A 17562-nucleotide genomic window follows, 5' to 3' on the forward strand; every position below is an offset into this window, starting at 1 on the left:
CTGAGATCAGCACCGAGCCCACCCCAACTGCAGCGAGGCTCTGAGCCCATAAACCCAGCTAAAACACAGCTCCACGAGAGCTGGCTTTAACATACCAGCTATTAGTGCCTGGCAGTAGATAAATATCAAATATTAATATTTTTATTAACTAAGAATTCGGAAAGTAATCTAATTAGCGGCCTAATAAAGAAAAATATTTGCCCAGGAATTAATCACACCTTGAGATAGTTCACTCCATTAGTTTTGACATCTTCATCTGAAGGAGCTGCCTCTGCATCCCAGTCTGGGCACCATTAAATGCAATTAACTGGGAGGAAACAGCTGTTGTTGTATCATTTGCTATGACCAAGACAGAGATGTGATTACAAAGCTTTTTGTTAGAAATATTTTCCAGACAAATTCTGATTATTCTAGAAGTCAGCAGGCTCCAGCAGGAGAGTGTTGGGAAATATGTTCTCCCCAGGATGGAGACAGGGAAGGATTTCCCCACTCTCTGCTGGCTTTAGGCCACCCCTTGAGCTTGCTCATGCCTTGGGGTCTTCACAGCAGCTTGATGGGAGTGGAAATGATATTTGGGAAAAAGATATTTTCCATGTTTCAAACAGAAAGAACTTGCACGGTCATGTCTCAGGGAACAACACAACAAACAACAGGAAAACAAAGGGATGAGATTATTCCACCCCAGCCTGTGCAAACGCTCAGGGATCTTTCCTAGAATAGACATTAAAGTCAATTTTCCTAACTAGTTTTAAGACACCCAAGTGATGAGATACCCTGAGGGATTTTTTTATGATACTTCTTTACCTCCTGTCCTGATGTTCAACTTTCATTTTTCTTTTTCTTACTCTTCATGAAATTACCCCAGGTTATGAAATTAAGCACATTATATCATTTAATTGCTCTCTTCTCTGACTCTGCAGCTTAAAAGGCAGCAAAAAAAATACCAGCAAAAGTGAACTAACAGATGTTCTGGTTGAAATAAAGCAATGCTAATTATTTATACTTTATGAAAAAAAAATCCCATTTGTAAGTTTAATGCTACACCACATCTAAATATTGGTAATAATGGAATATAGAATCGTTATAGTCTGCAGGTGTAATTTGTTAGATTTTTTTTTTTTCAACAAGAGAAAATCAATTGTAGATTTTAAAGGAATTGTTTGAGGCCTTGCAGAGGGAGGGGACAGAAAGTCCCTGCTCCTGCTCCTCCCTTTGTCCTAAATCTCACTTTTCTCCTTGCAATGCTCCAAACTAATTCCTGGGTGTGTGAATCCGTGTCAAACACAGCCTGCCATGATCTAAAATGTGTTTGTGCTTCTGCTTACAACAGGAGAACAATAAAAACTAAACACCTCTAAAGCCCTGAGGCAAAACCCAGAGTAAGTGGTGTTAGATGAGGATGAGTTTAAACAAAACCAAAATGTTTGTTTGAGATGACAGGGAAGATCCAAGGAATTATCTTCCTTGCCAGGCTATAAAATTAAGTGGAAAGAAGCAGCCATAAAACACGGAGGAGGAAAGGTGGTTTCATTTCTGCACGGGTTTGTAGAGCTTTTAAGCTGCACACCTTTGCTCCAACCCTACCCAGCACGTCTGTTGCCAAAGATAGAACACGATTTAAATTTCCTCCAGGCTCCCCAGCTTTCAGCATCACTGATAGCACAGCAACAGTAATCCTCACCTCCTGCCTCCTGCATTCGCTCCGAGTCTCTTTAGTGGCTCATATTCGTGTTTTTCCAATAATGAAGGCTTTTGCTGATAAAACTCTTACATATTTAAATGGCATTTTCAAGCAAATGGAGTCTCCTCTTCTAAACTTCCAGGCAAGACAAGCAAAAAAGAGCCCAATTTAAGGGAGGGTGACTCAACCAGATGGGTAAAATAGGTTCTCTGTGTGTCTGCACTAAAATGAGGGGAGATATAAAACAGCATGAATTGGTCTTCTAAAAAAGAATCTTAATGTAGTCTCTTCACTGTCCTTTTGCTTTTATAATACTTGGAAAAATGTTGTTATTTTTTGTTTGTAGCTTTTTTCCCCCCTCTGGCTGGAAGTCAAGCCTCCCTCCAATCTCAGCTGGTGTGCCCTGGGGATTTTTAAAACCTCTTTTTGAGATATTTTGCCTTCAGATGGCCAGAGCCACCTCATTGCCAGGACTGCTGAAAGCTGGGCTTTGGGAAAGTGGCTCCGGCAGGCAGAACTTGGTGTCTACACCCAAACACCACAACGAAAAACCCGAATTCAGCGTCACGCTGCTCTGCTCTTTGGGCCTTCATGAGAGCACTCAGTGAGCCGCCTCAGGGCCTCTGAGGAGAGGAAATTGAGGCAATCATCTCCCAAAAAGTTGCCTCAAAAACCTTGATTGCTCGGTGGAAGCAGAGTTTCTGCAAAGCTTCCTCGCTGCCGGGATGTAAAAGCACATTCTGGACACAAAGCTGACGAGGAGGTTTTGAAGGAGAGCCCAAAGCACAATTCCTTCCCAGCAGGAGCTCATCCTGAAGGGCTCACCTCGGGAAAAGCAAGGCTTTAGAGCTGTTTGGTGTTTCACGGTGCTTGGGAATGCTGTGAAAAAGAAACAAGCAGGGGGACCTGGGGTGCTGCGCTCAGGCCTCCAGGCTCTCTCTGAGGCAAGGAAGGAGCAGAGATTATTCTGTGAGGCGCAGAGAGAAAAATGGAACGGTCAGAATCTTCTCCAAGCCGTTTTCCACACAAACAACCAGTCAATAAACCACAACAAAGGAGTGTGGAAGAATTTTTTTCCCCCCCTAAAATCACAAGGAGTACCCTTGGTCCAAGAGACTGAGATCTGTTCTACATCAGAAGAACGTGGGCTGGAATTCTAATAATTCTAATTAATAATATTCCTAAATATCACCGAGCCCCGAGTTCTGGCGCAGAGATTTCTCAATTTTCTTGGATCAAAAGCAAATCTGCTGGAATTAGTGGGCAGCCTCCTTGCATTGGTGGAAGCCCAAGATAAATGGCAGGAGATTCAGGCCAAGTGAGAAAGAACAGAGAGGGCAAAGTACAAGCTGGCTCCAGGGAGTGGGGAAGGGAAAAGAAGCTCAAAAATAACACTGAAAAATGTTTTATTTTGTTTTTTTTCCCCCCTTTCCTATCCCTACTGCTGAACACACCAACAAAAAAAAAGGCTCCCAAGAGATGGTCAGAGGAAGATTATTGTGGAAACTTCACAATGCTTTCAAATGCCTTTTATTTCACCCACATTCATCTGAGACACTGGGAAAAAGAGATAAGGAGAAGAGATGAAATGGTTCAGGGAATAAAAGATTAACATATACACAACATGTCAGAAACACAAATAAAGGAATATCTGATATTTGACTGTTTTGAGCTTTGTGATTCCCCAAAAGCATTTTATTTGCATTAATTAAATGTACATTAATGTCTTTCACTCACATCAAATTTTAAGAAATTTTAACAACTTGGGAGAGAGGAATCACCAATATTCACATGGTGGCATGAAAAGGAAATTCCCCATCTTTCACTCTTTTTCTGGCATTTCACTATTTCTCATTAGAAATTTTAGTAAAACATTCAGTGCAATTCCTGGACCTACAACCACAGGTATTATTTTTATTGATATTAAAAAATACCAATAAATAATAGTGGTTACTGAGGAAGATTGTGTCTTCCTGCCTGGTGACACACAAAACTCTCCAGAGGACATAAATTAATATAATTTAAAATTATAATTTTGTGTGTGTTGTTCATTTGTACGTGGGTTTTCATGTATCAAGCTACGAAGCAGAGAAATTCACTTTAATTTTTCACTTCTCTTGGATGCAATGACAAAGTTAGGCTGATTCAGCACACTAGGAATAATTTTGACACTTGCAGTTACCAGATGAGGTTTAATATAGGAATTCAAGCTGTCAGGGGAAATCTGCAAGTGTTTGCAGATTCATGGGTTTATCCATAAATGTTTAAGAATTTGCAAGCATTAGAGGACCATTTTCAAATAAAATAAAAAAAAAAAAAGTAGAAGAAGGAAAAAATACATTTTAATCATTAGGGGATTAAACTTAACACAGCTAGCAAAAAATTCTCCTCACTGATAGTAAAGCTGAGGAACAGAAAGAGCTTTGTTAGGAATATTCCTGGTTTTCTGTTAAGATTAGTGATTACATCCCTTTGTGAAGTTGTATCTGTGTGCACATCTGCATCTCCCCCTCCCAACACAAAACCAGCCTGGTTTGAAGCTGAGCCATTAAATTCTCTCCCTACAACATTTCCCCAGGTGGATCTACTCTGTTAAAGGCCTTGAGAAAATACCAGTTTGGGGTTTTGGAGAAAAAAAAATGTGCTAAACGGGAAAATGAGGATAAAAATGAGTGAGATTCTGAGCCCTGGCCCCAGAGTCACAGCATCTTATTGGGTACAAGAAGCAGCCAGAAATACATGGGAAGCTGCTGCTGCTGCTGCTTTTATCTTCTCCAAGATGTTCTCCAGGATCTGCCATCCATGCAGCAGTGGGATCCGTGCTCCCCAGTGGGACCAGGTGGCTGTTTCTCACCAACAAGCCATAAATGATATTATCAAAAGCTACATAAATAAGAAATCAACACCAGAATGTATTTCAGGGCATCTCAAAATACAAAGAGGGATTTGTGCTGGGAAAGGCAGAGCTGGTTGGACATTAGCAGGGAATTAATGAAAGGATTAATGCCTGGGGGATTGTGGCAAGGGTTAAAAGCGTTTGCTGAAGGAGGAGATGGGCTCAGGATCTCTCTGTATTCCCAGATACCATGGAAAAACACCTGCATGGTGTCTCTGGAGATGTTTCCCACTGGAGAACAGCTTCAGCAAACCTGCCTGGTGTTCCTTCATGGGGAGTGCTTTTTGGGGGGTGATTTCTCTTGGAAAAGGCTGCTGGAATCTCCACATTGCTGAGTGTGCAGCACATTTGCATGGAATCATGGAATGGTTTGGGCTGGAAGGGACCTCAAAGCCCACCGAGTGCCACCCCTGCCATGGCAGGGACACCTTCCACTGTCCCAGGCTGCTCCAAGCCCTGTCCAACCTGGCCTTGGGCACTGCCTGGGATCCAAGAGGAGCCACAGCTTCTCTGGGAATTCTAATTCTGCAGGGAGGAATTCCTTCCCAATATCCCTTCCAAACCTCCTCTCTCTTGGTTAAAAACCATTTAAACATCTCCATCCCCAATCCAAAACCTGGCGTACAGCTATCAAGTCGAGTTTAAAGTTTCGCTTGACCTTGAGGATGCACTTCAGAATCAAAAAAATAAACAGCTTAAAGCTCCTCCAGATTCTAACATTCCCATCAAGAGACAACACACAGGATTTAAGCCATAAGGTCAGATTTTTTCTGAATTAATTAATTTGTAATATCAGTTTAAAAACAAAGGTGGTCACCGTGCAAATGCAAAACCTGTTTTCAAATGCTTCACAAGTAGCAAAAAATATGGGGGATGTCTGACAGAGGTTAAAGCAGCAGCACTGGCTCAGTGTTTTATATTTCCTCTAATTTTTTTTTTTGGTGTTTATACAGTGCTACCACTCACACATTTCAAGCACTAAGTGCAAATCATTTCTCTTCTACCACTGAGTGTTCCCATTCATCATCTGCATTACCCTTTCCTAAAGCAGGCAAAAAATAAAAAGCGTTTAAAAGAACAACCATGCTGAATCACTATTTTTTAATGCTCTTGAAAAGAAGGAAAAAAACCTTGTTTGTTGTGTCAGGACAAGAGGTATCGAGATTAAATCATGGGGAAGATGATTCTACTCAGGCGTTACAGAATTTTTGGGAAGTAGGAGTTCCATAAACAAGGAAGGATATTTAGCTGATCAGGTCTTAGGGAAGAGAGATGGACTTGATGACTCTTGATTGCATGACATTTTCCTAAATGATGCCCTTGAACCCACTTTTTATTCCTCAAAATGTGATGCCAAATTACCTTGAGGAAGCTGAAGGGTTTCTAGGCAGAAATGTCCAAATCATCATTAAAAAAAGGGCAATAAAAACAAAACAGAAACCAATGAAAGACTGATTTTATGATCTAGATACAAAATAACATTTTGTGGTCTTTTCTTATAATTTTGCTAAGGGATTCTTCTGCACCATGGAAATTGTTAAAAGATTGGACTGATAAAGTCTGCTAATTTTTAGCTGTCCCTTGAAAATGAGAGAAAAGAGGCCAGAAATGTAAAAAAAACCCCAAATTAAATCTTAGGTATTCAATAAATTGCTGCCTATAAGCAAAAAAAAAAAAAAAAAAAAAAAAAAGTTTATAAAGGGTCAAGGTCTGTGTTCTTTAAAATGTGGTTTGTATGATTTTAAAAATAATATTATATTTAGGTTATTTGAGAACAGCAGAATTATTGCCAGTGAAGGCAGTTTTGCCCTGGGTAGGGCAAACAAAGGGAGGAAATGTGTCCAAAATCCTCAGAGGACGGTGAGTTCTCCCACACTTTCCTCTTTGAGTGATTTCCCTTTGCTGACCACAGCCCCTGCTCCTGGGATTTGTGGCTCGAGCCATTTTTGGAAGGGGCTGGAAAGGAGCAGGAAGAGGATCAGACACAAAGTCCCTGCAATCGATAATTTTCCTCCCGACCTCAGGTGGCTCACGTTTTATTTACAGGCACAGTTGCAGACTTGTCAGGGGCCATTTGAGAAGGCACAGGTTAAAAGGAACTTAAAGTAACTCTGGTCTTGCAGGAAATTCTCTCTTTGGAAACTGGTCACCATTCCTGCAGCTTTTGCTCCTCCAAGGCATTGGCAGATTCCACCTTCACCACCCTTTGCATGTCCCAAGCAGTCATGGGTCTGCGTTCCAGGGCTCCTGATAAAAATCAGACAACATCTTGCCTTTTGAAAGCCAGACCAGCATTCTGAATATCTCATTTTGGGAAGTATCTTTAAGGTAACACATTACCTAAAGGAGGTTGTTTTTCCACATCCACTGTTCCCATTTTCATTGTTCCCAAAGCATGAAAAATGAAAGAGGGAAAGAATGAACCAACTAACATCTCATGGAGAAATGGATCTGTTATAAACACAGACTGGGCAAAACCAAAGTGTTTAATTTGTTGAAAAATTATGTGAGACAATCCCAGTAAGGTCAGAAGAAGATGTGAGCAAAGTGCTCCAAGTTTCATCCAGCAAAATATAAAATACAAGAGATTTGTCAGCGACTTGCTCCCTGCAGGAACATCCAGCTTTATCGTGAATTAGGAATGCTGAACACGGACAATTAGGAGGTTCATTCTGCTAAATTGTTTAAATTATTCTTGGCAGAGACAGAACAATTCTATAAGAGTTATTTATGATTTTTTTAATTAGTTGAGGAATTTAAATGAGGCACTGGAAACAATAGTGCACTTGATTAAATATGCACAGTGCAATTGGCAACTGAACCCTGGAGCTGAAGGCTGTGGTTGTCCAGCCTGGATGGCTTCCATGCTTTTCCTGCACAGGAATTTTAAACATGTAATGAATTCGTGCTTATAAATTTCACAGAATCACAGAATGGTTTGGGTTTGAGGGCACCTCAAAGATCATCTGATTCCAAACCTCCACCATGGGCAGGGAACCTTCCACTAGAAGGATTTCACTTTGCTTGAAGGTTTCAAACCAAACCAAGTCTCTGATGCACTGATAAATTCTTGGAAACCCCCACAGATGTTGCAGATATGATTTTTCAGGAGCACCCAGAATTTTCCTTGATCTGTTTCCAACCAAGTGAAAAACCAATTGATTTTGGTGGGAGCGAATAAGGGCAGTGCAGTGATTTATGATAATGTCACCCTCATAGAAAGGATGGACTGACAACAGTGTTGGGGAGAGTTTTATGACAAAAATGTTCATATCTTAGAATGTGAAGCTCTAATTCTGAAGGTCCCTTGACCTCATTCAGCATAATTTCTTGTTCAATGAGTTGCCTAAACTTTTAATTCTCAAACACACAATTTTCAGTGTACAGGGAAAAACAATCAAGACTTGAATCCCATTAAGCCAGGTTGCCTCATACAACCTCACAACCCTCTTCTTTCTAAACCAAAATAATCCCTTTATTAGTGGTGAAACAAAATTAGAGAAGAGAAATTCTGTTGCTAAAGAGGTTAAAAGCTAAATAAAAATATTCCTATGATTCCCATCCCCCTTCAAATAGCTTTTGTACCATTTAAAAATTATGTCATTCAAATCTGCAGAAGTCTTTTGGAGTAGAACACTGCCTTGCAAGACACTGCAGGGTAGAATGGTGCAAAGCTGGTAAGGAGAGAGGACTTTGAGTTCCTAGAAAAAAAGTGTTGGTAGGAAATGTTGGTGTTTGGATGTTTGAGGTTAAATAGAGCAGAAAAGAATTCAAAGGGTAAAAAATAGAAATTTCAAATAGAAAATAGAATATGGAGGAAAAAGAAGAGAAGAGAAGAGAAGAGAAGAGAAGAGAAGAGAAGAGAAGAGAAGAGAAGAGAAGAGAAGAGAAGAGAAAAGAGATACAGGAAATGTAATATAGTGAAAGATTGGACAGACTATTTTACTTTTTCAAAGTGTTGTAGAAACTTTTATGGACTATTTTGGCTTTGTTTTCCTGGTCATAAAAGTTTTAAACAAAACCAACATCCAGCACTGGAGGAGGATGCACCTTTCCATTTCACCAGTTTTATTTTTCTCTAATCATCAGGTTTAGTAGCGCACTTCCACTACCCCAAAATCTAAAAATCATAAAATCACTGAGGTCTAAAAAAGAACTCTTTGGCTTCTCTGGAGCTGAGCTGGCTGTTCCAGGCTGTTTAATCTAGGATCCAAACCTCCATCCCAGTGAACAGTCCATGAACAAGATCACATCATGCTGCCTATGGATCCATCCCCAAATCCCAGCAGCTGGGATCCTGTGGGGGCTCAGGGCTGCCCTCTTCTCTCCCACCATCCAAAAGTCACCAAAGCCACCACACATTTCAGGGCAGGGTTTTTTGCTTGGTGGCTCTAGGATTTTTTTTGATGCTGATTTATTTTTAACAGAGGAAAACGCTTTATTAGCTAGTTGTGTATAAGAAACTTTTTGACAACAACAGTTGTTCAAGCAAGTCAGATTTCTCAAAATCTAATAGTCTCCATCTAGGAAGCAAGAAAGACACATAAAACTTGGGGGACACATAAAAAACTCTCTGCAAAGTCTAGTCCACCGTTGGATTTTTGCTCCTTTTTTAACCTTAGGGCATGCAGTATTAGCTAATGGATTTTAAACTAGATATAGCTCAGTGGAGAAGGCTTTTCAATTTTATATGCAGCAGAAAAAGTGAGTTTTCACACAGAATTTATATTCCTTGCTGAATTGGAGTCCATTTGCCTTTGATCATCATAAAGAAATATAAATCAGCTGTAGCCTTCTTTTTGATTCTTTACTATCTCCCACAGACCCCTTAGGCAGAAGAGACTCGTGTTTGTTCTTGATTAATTTGCTGTTGTATTTTTTAAAGGCATCTGCCTGTTGTGGATGTTGTAGCAGGAACACGAGGGGATTTTTTTATGCTGGAAGCAGTGGACAAGTCACATCTTTTCCTCTTATTAGTCCCATTCCAGGAGAGGTGCAGACAAGCTATAAAACCACCAGGCTTTAAACAAATGAGGTGGGAAGTGGTGGAGATGAGGGGGTTTTATAGAGCAGCTATTATTTCACTTTTCTACTGGAAAAAAACTCCACTGTAATTTCTCAGCATTGCTCACAGGACTGTTAAACCTGGAATTACTTGAAGTTAACCCACTGCACATTAATTAGAGATTGCTTGGGCTAAGCTAGACTTTTCTGGAAACTTTTTAACATATGGGAGGTGAGAAATCCTTAAAAAACTCAGCTTCAGAGAAAATGTATAGAAACTGTTGCCTCCTTCCTGCTAATTTACAGAATCCTGTAAATCCTGGGTTTTAGGGAAAACCTTGCAAAATGAGAACGGCAATATTGCATTGTAGGGATGAGAAAGTCTCTTTTTTGTCTGATGAAAGAAGGTGGGTGAATGCAGATGGAGATGAGTGGAAATGAGAGACAGGGAGCATCCGCTGGATCTCAAACCCTGAGGCTGAAGGACTTGAGGCCACCTAACACAGGAGATATTGCCCCAAAACTGCCAGCCCTGCTTGCCTCAAACCAGAAAGTCTGAGCAGCAGAGTGAAAGAATGAATCCTGCATTTATTCCACTCCAAAATCCTGGAGCTGGAGTTGGTGTTTGTGTCTCCCAGATTGCTGCACACAGAGCTCCTGCTCTTGGTGCCATTATTCGGGAAAATCCATCACTTTTCGTCGTTCCAGCCATTGTAGGTGACAAAATATTGAGTTTGGGTTGGTTGGTTTTGTTACTCGGCGTGGGCAGAGACACCCTGGCTTTGGGTGGGAACAAGGAGCAGGTGCCATGGATGTCTGTCTGGGAGCTTGGGGACAGGATCCAGCCTGAATTTTCCTGCTAATTCCAGCCCCAGGCCCCTGGCAGGAGATTGACAGAAACCAATCTTTGTTTTCATGACTATTTTTCCATTTTCATCATTTTATCCCTCACATGGATCACCCAACCTGTGCCTCAGAGTAAACTACAAAATGTCCCAACCCAAGGTTCACATAAGTGCTTTGTTCCCAATTCAAGGCTTTTACTTTAAGCCTCATTGAAACAAAAAAGAATATATATTTCCTATATTTTTTCCTAATTTCAAGCATTAAATGCATTCCAAATTGCCTCATCTGCTATCTTTTTAACATGAAAAAAAAGTCACCAGATGGTAAATGTGTTTCAGATGTGTTGACCACCCTTCCTGAATTGCTTGGCAATGCCTGGGAATTTTTTTTTCCTCTTAGCCACTGGTGACTGCTGTAGAATAGAGAAGAAAATGAGTTAGCAAAGGAGAGATGGATGGATGGATGGATGGATGGATGGATGGATGGGCAGGCAACTACAAATTGTTTGAATATGATTATCACTCTTCAGTTTTATATATTTCTCTTATAATCATTGGTAAATATCCATGTTGTTGAAAGAAAGAATATGTTAGGGTGTTCAATTAATTTTGCAGGTGTTGCCTTGAAATTAGAAAACCCTCTTCTGCCTTCCCCAGGTCTGTAATTTGGATTTTGTAAGCTTGGCTTTGAAAAAAGATCAGAAAAGAGAGTGGTGTTATATACAGACTCCCAAGCTGCTGCATGCAAGGAATAAAAATGTTATTCTTGGCCACATTGTTATCGCTAAAGACAATATTAATGCATCCAATGTTATTAAAATGTAACTATTAGTCGATATATTGATGTTGCTGACTGTCCAAATTTACTCCTGCAGGGTTTAAATACTTGAGGCTGCATTACTGTTGGCAATAAAGATATTTAAAGTACAGGAAAGCTACACATTTTATGAGGTTAATCTAGAATATTTAGGTTAAACTCAGTTAAATCTGGGTGTGAAGGTGAATGGGTAATTGATAAAGGAATGTCCTAAAACAAGAGGGAGGCCTTCAGCTGGCCCTTGAGCCATTAAAATGAGTTTATCTCAATTTACAGTGGTACCTATCCTTTTATTCTCATGCAAAACATCCAGACATAATTTCAAGAAGGTTTTTTTGCAGTTCTTAGTCATCAATGACCATCAGGAATGTGGGAAAGGCAGGCCAGATTTTGGGAGTCAACAGGAACACCTGGAAGAGCCAGGCTGGTTTAGCTCTCCTCTGGAAAACTCCTCCTTGGTGTTTATCAGAACTTCATTTGAACTATCAAAACCTCAAATCTGCAAAAACAGCCTGGAAATCTCTTGAGAAAAAAATGACTCCATGTTGACAAAAACAGTGGTTGTGCTCCTTGCTTGTGATAATGACAGGAAAAGCTCCAAACCATGATTTCAGTGCTGGATTTTCCTTTGGCACTGCTGTCCCCTGGGAGATGCCGTGCTGTCACATTGGGAAGTTTCTCTGCGAGTTAAAGCACTGCATTTATACCTGAAGCACAGCTCCTCACCCCAAATATTTGCAAATCAAGCAGAGCAGATTAAACAACCTGTTGTTATCTCATTTCTTCTGCCTTTTTTTTTTTTCCACTGAGAAATTAATTCAGATTTTTCTATTGTGCAGGCCAATGACTGCCCAACCTGCTGGTCACTCATTCTCTACGAATACATTAAATTGTTTAATAAAGCTAAGTATAAAAATTGGGAACTACCAGGGGAATTTGAGGAAGGATTTCTGGTCTGGAGGCTGTTTTCTGCCAGCTGATGTGTGCTCTGTTTATGAGACATCTGCCTCCACCAGCAGCAAGAACGGAATCCTGCAGGGTCAGCGCTGACGGTGGCTGCTGCTGCTCTGCAATTCCTTGGTGACAGTGATAGATCCTCAAACAAATTGGTGCTTAGATTCCAGGGGAAAACTCCTCAGCAGCTTACAGCACTGTCAGGAGGGGTCAGAGCCAGAGCCTAGTGTGTGACACCGTCCTGCCACCGCCTGCCTGGCACTGTCACCCTGCACAGGGAGAGGCTTCCTCCTCCCCTGCCTCGGTGGCATGGACTAAATGCTGAAATATCACCCCAGTCTGCCCTTAGAAACATTTTAGTACACATTCAGTGCTTTTCCTGTTTGTGTGGGAGACAGAAAAAGGAAAAAAAGAGGGATCCCATCACACAGGGACCTGTTTGTCCTGTCCTCACCAGCCCTTTGTAGTACCACAGGCCATGACAAAAAAAAAGGGAAATAGATAAATTGAATTATCTTATCTGAGTAAGATCCACATTTTCAGAGAGACCATCCTGGAGAAAACAGGATGAGGTCATCCAGGCTTGCAACAGATCAGAAAATCTTTACTTGGCCAAGGGTTCCTACAAGCACTAACAGATAATTTGTGAGGTACTGAGGGATACAGGGAATGATTGGGAAGTCTGATTTTGTGGCACACACATCTGGGACACTGAGGTCTGCTTCCCCCTGTCCTAGGTGTTTTTTGAAACAGTGCCAGGCTGCACACAACTTCCTGATTACAATCAGGCAATGATACAATCGGCCATCACCAAAAATCTTTCAGTCTTTAATCCAAAAAGCATCAGAGATCCAAGAAGGAAATTCATGGACTAGGTGAAGGTGTTGGCTCTACCTAGGACAGAGATATTTTGTCTCTGATGAAAAGATAAATCTGCCATCAATGGAAACACCTAATGTGCCATTGCCAAGTTACAACAGCAAAATGAGGCTGTATTTCCTTGTGTTCCTCTGATGGGAGCTTTAATCAGGTGTTGTTATCCAGGATATTCAGCAGCACTGGAGCAAACAGAAACAGAAAGCCCTAAAACTGAATGCTGTGGGAACTGAGCTGATTGTGGCAGTGTCCCATCAGTGAACCTCTGCTCTGGGGTAACCTGTGCTAAAAAAAACCCCAGTGTCTCTAAACAGGGTCTCTAAAAAACAGTGCTGTGGGAAAAATTTCTGTCAAGGGCAGGAAAACTCATAATTTCTTATAGGCCTTTGAGTTTCTCATTAAAGGAGACAACTCCAGTTTGTAATTTTCAAGCTGTTTGTACGATTCCCATCTGTTTGGGGTGAGACTGCTGTGGGCACGTGGCAGAAATTCCACGCTGGTTGTGGAGGGAGTTGGCAGCCCCAGAAGTTGTCCCAGGTGGATGCAGCTCCCCCAGCTCCAGCTGCCAGGCTCTTCAGTCAGATCCACTGGCATTTGCTGCCTTCTCCACCAGCTCTAAATTAGAGCCTGGATCCCCTCACCTTGTCACCAAGACGGGGAAATTGTGATTATTCTGACAAGGACATCACAGCAAACCCCTGTGCTCTCCCCGAGCAAATCATACTTGCTTGTGGTAATTGAGAGGTGCATTTCTTTCCACTGATGACTTCTGTCTTTGGAGAACTGCAATATTACTTCTTTCCTTCCCTCACCGACACCAAATGAGCAGGTGTAGGGTTTTATCCTTTGCCAACCCTATAATCTGCTGTTATTTCCGCAAGGTAGCCCTTTGAGTCAGGTGTTTCAGCGCCAGTGATTCGATTCCTTGAGCAATGTTTACATAAATAAAATATGCCAGAGCAATCCAATTTGGGGCTTACGTGATTGCCTTCCCTCCCTTTGATCCCCAAACTCTCGGAATGTGATTCCTCTCCTCAGCACTGATCTTGCCAAGCAGAAACGTCTCCGAGCTGCAGTCAGTCCAGACCCATCAGTTTTAACAACCTTCGCTCGCAAAAATAAAATCAAATGAAATAAAAAAGAAATTAATAAGCTTATTCCTAGAAAAGTGATGAGTGGAACAATTTTTTGCACCTTTAAATTATTGATTGCCCTTAAGCATCTCATTTCAAGCCTTTTCAAAGGGGAAGCAAACAAGAATGCAATTTACAAATATAAAAATCAGTTTAATGAAAAAAGTCCATAAGACAAATTGATTATGACTCTGGTATGGTTTTGATGAAGAATATTTTAAAATTATTTTGGAAAATAATTTTTGAGTTACATTCCTGAACTTATTATTGACTGAGCTTCCCAAAGTACGTGTAGATGAAAACTAAGAAGAGAAAGCTGATTAGAGAACGACAGAGATTTTCTAAAAGGGAGATTTACTGAAATGGATCCTTACTTGCTAAGGCTGCAGAATGTATTTATATAAGTGATTCACCATACGGATGTGGGAAAATGTTCAAATATTTGTGTATCAAGTTTCAGACTCCCATAAATGTTTGCTACAGAAACTAACACCGACTATAAAATCTCTCTTTGCTATAGAAAGCAACACTGCCTATAAAATATCTCTTGGCTTCAAATTGTGCATTTAATTCAGGAAACCCAAAATGACACCATGAACCCAATACAGCAGCATTTTTTTTGCTACCTGGGTAGTAAACACCCATCACGAATTCCTGACGAGACCCTTCCTGCCAAGCCCATGTTTCCATACCAATTCCTGCATCCAGTGTTTTGCAGAAATTTGAATTATAGATCCTGTTAGGACTTGGCCCAAAATTCAGCACCAGCAGTTTGTGAGGGGCTGTCTGCCACAAGAAATCCTCGTGGTCCTGCTGAAAATTCCCCATCCCAGCCTTCCTGGGCAGGGAAGAGGAATCCTGTGGTGGTTGTGGTGCAGGATCAGTTGCTGGTTGGTACAGCTCAGCTTAAGAAAGGTGGAGAAGCTCCTAATTAAAAGACAGATTTTATAAACTTTTATTTGAATATCTACTAAAAATTGTCTATGGGGCCACGTCCTGCAGTCAGAATCTCTCTGGATAATTGGAATAAATGTAGAGCTACCACTCTTCTCCCTCAGGATAAAAAAGGAGCTGCCTGCCCAGAGCCCAGGTGAAAGAGAGCTTGAATGAAGCCAAGACTGACAGAGCATCACCAAAATTGCATTTACATCCCTGGAATCATGGATTGGTTTGGGTTGGAAAGGAACCTTAAAGATCACCCTGTCCCACCCCCTTTCCATGGGCAGGGAACCTTCCACTGTCCCAGGCTGCTCCAAGCCCCACCCAGCAGGCACTGATGAACGAATCTTAGTAACAGCAAAACCCTGTATATTTAAATAAAGTTATTGTTAGATTTACTCTTCTGTTCTGTTCTTACTCTGCAATACAACAGATTGTTTTTTCTCAGCATGATGAAGTAAAAGAATTAATAAGAAATTTATTATCCGGATTTTTTTTTGCAGTTTGGAAAACAAGAACTTGAGGAGAAAATGCAGTGTGACGTAGCCATTGCTGCAAACGTTGTATGTTAATTTTGATAATTGAAAGTTGCAAGCCAGCATAATTATCTGACATAGTTTATTTAAAAAAAATACTACTATTGCAGTGTAAACTTAAAAAGTGCTTAAATTTGGGAATCCTTCTTTGCTGAGAGGTCAAGGCAGGGTATTACCGGCTGAAAATCGTGTCATTACTCCCAGGGCTGCAGTTCAGCTGGGGTAAAATATGACACACTGCCACTTACCAGGCTCCAAAAAATCATAAAAATCCCTTTGAATCATGTAATCACGGGCACCTCTGGGACAGCCTCTTTGTCCTAAAGAAGAAGTGAGGATATTTTGGAAAACACATCCACTTTATGTCTTCATCCAAGGAAACAACCACAAATCAATTGGATTAGAGCCGTGCCTGGGCGATCCATGAGTTAAGGTTGTGCATGTCAGCATTTCTATTAGGCTGATAAGTAACCTGCTGTGAAAAACCTCAGCAGCAACCTGCATGGGCTCTGCAAATAAGTTGTCTTATTATTTCCTCCAAATTTTAAATCATTGGCCGTTTGGAACTCGTGTCAGCTTCATTTTGCTGCTGTGAGCCTGCCAACTTCAAGAACATCCTTGGTTTCAGATATTTATACCTGAAATAGCAGGTGTGGATTGAATTTATCTGCACAGGCTGGGAAAATGAATGCTCAGCTGGTCCCTGTTGGTGGTGATGGAGGAGTTAAGGCTCCCAGCAATTTTGTGGAATGTAAGCTCTAAAAATTTATTAATAAAAAATAATCCAGCAAGTTTAGTCATCCTGGGTTTCTTTAATGAAAAAATCTTTAAATATATACACATAGAGTAACTAAAAATGATTCACAGATGCATTTTTAAATCTTTTGTGACAGGTTTTAATATAAAGTTTAAACAAAATTACCAGAATAAAGCTTGTGGATATTGAATTCCTGACTTTGTTATTCTTTTAAGAATATATGATCTGTTCAGCAACAGAGATAAAAAAGGTATTGCAAAATAGACAAGATCTTAAATAGGCCAAATTAACCTTGAAGGGAGAAAAAGGCAAAGCTACACAAACTAAAGGGAAGCAGAAGACTCAGTAAGTCACAGGCTGTTGTTTCATTGCAAACACTGAGTGCAAAGCCATCAGACATGAGGAAAAAACATTTCACACAAAACATTTTTCCATTCACTCCTGTGGAAATGAGGTCACTCTGGGGGTTCATTTTCTTTGATACATCAGAGTCCCAGAGGGGCTGAGGTGGGAGGCATCTCTAGAGATCAATCCCTGCTGCAGCAAGGGCTGGGCTTTGAAAATCTCCAAGGATGGAAACTCCACCACCTTGCTGGGCTGGTCCTGGGCAGATCCTGGGCTGATCCTGGGCTGATCCTCGGCTGATGCTTGCTGATCCTGGGCTGATCCTCGGCAGATGTGAGCAGATCCTGGGCTGATCCTTGCTGATCCTGGCCTTCACCTTCTTCTCTTGGGCTGAAACGCAGCTTTGTATTTCACCTCGTGCTGGGGGTCTCTCTGGGCACCCCTGAGAAGAACCTTTGGCCCATTCCAGCTCACTCAGCCTCTTGCTCCAGTCCCTGAATCATCTTCATGGCCCTTTGCTGGGCCTTCATGACCCTGCTGGGTCTTATTACTTAAATGTGCTCGCAGTGGCTCTCCCTGCTGCTGCCTCATTTATCTTTTCTGGGCAGAGATTGATCCCAACTTTGCCCAAGTTGTATTTACTGCAGCTGCTCCAGTGTGTCCTTGCCTTTCTCGTGCTGGAGAGGTCAGCACTGGACCTTTTATGGACTTTGTGAGGTTCCAGCTGGTTTGTCCAGCATTCCCAGGCCCTGCTGGATGGCAGCCACTCTTCCCAGTCC

This window comes from Onychostruthus taczanowskii, unplaced genomic scaffold, assembly GCF_017590055.1.
Source record: "Onychostruthus taczanowskii isolate IOZ18803 unplaced genomic scaffold, ASM1759005v1 scaffold24, whole genome shotgun sequence".
Lineage (NCBI taxonomy): Eukaryota > Metazoa > Chordata > Aves > Passeriformes > Passeridae > Onychostruthus > Onychostruthus taczanowskii.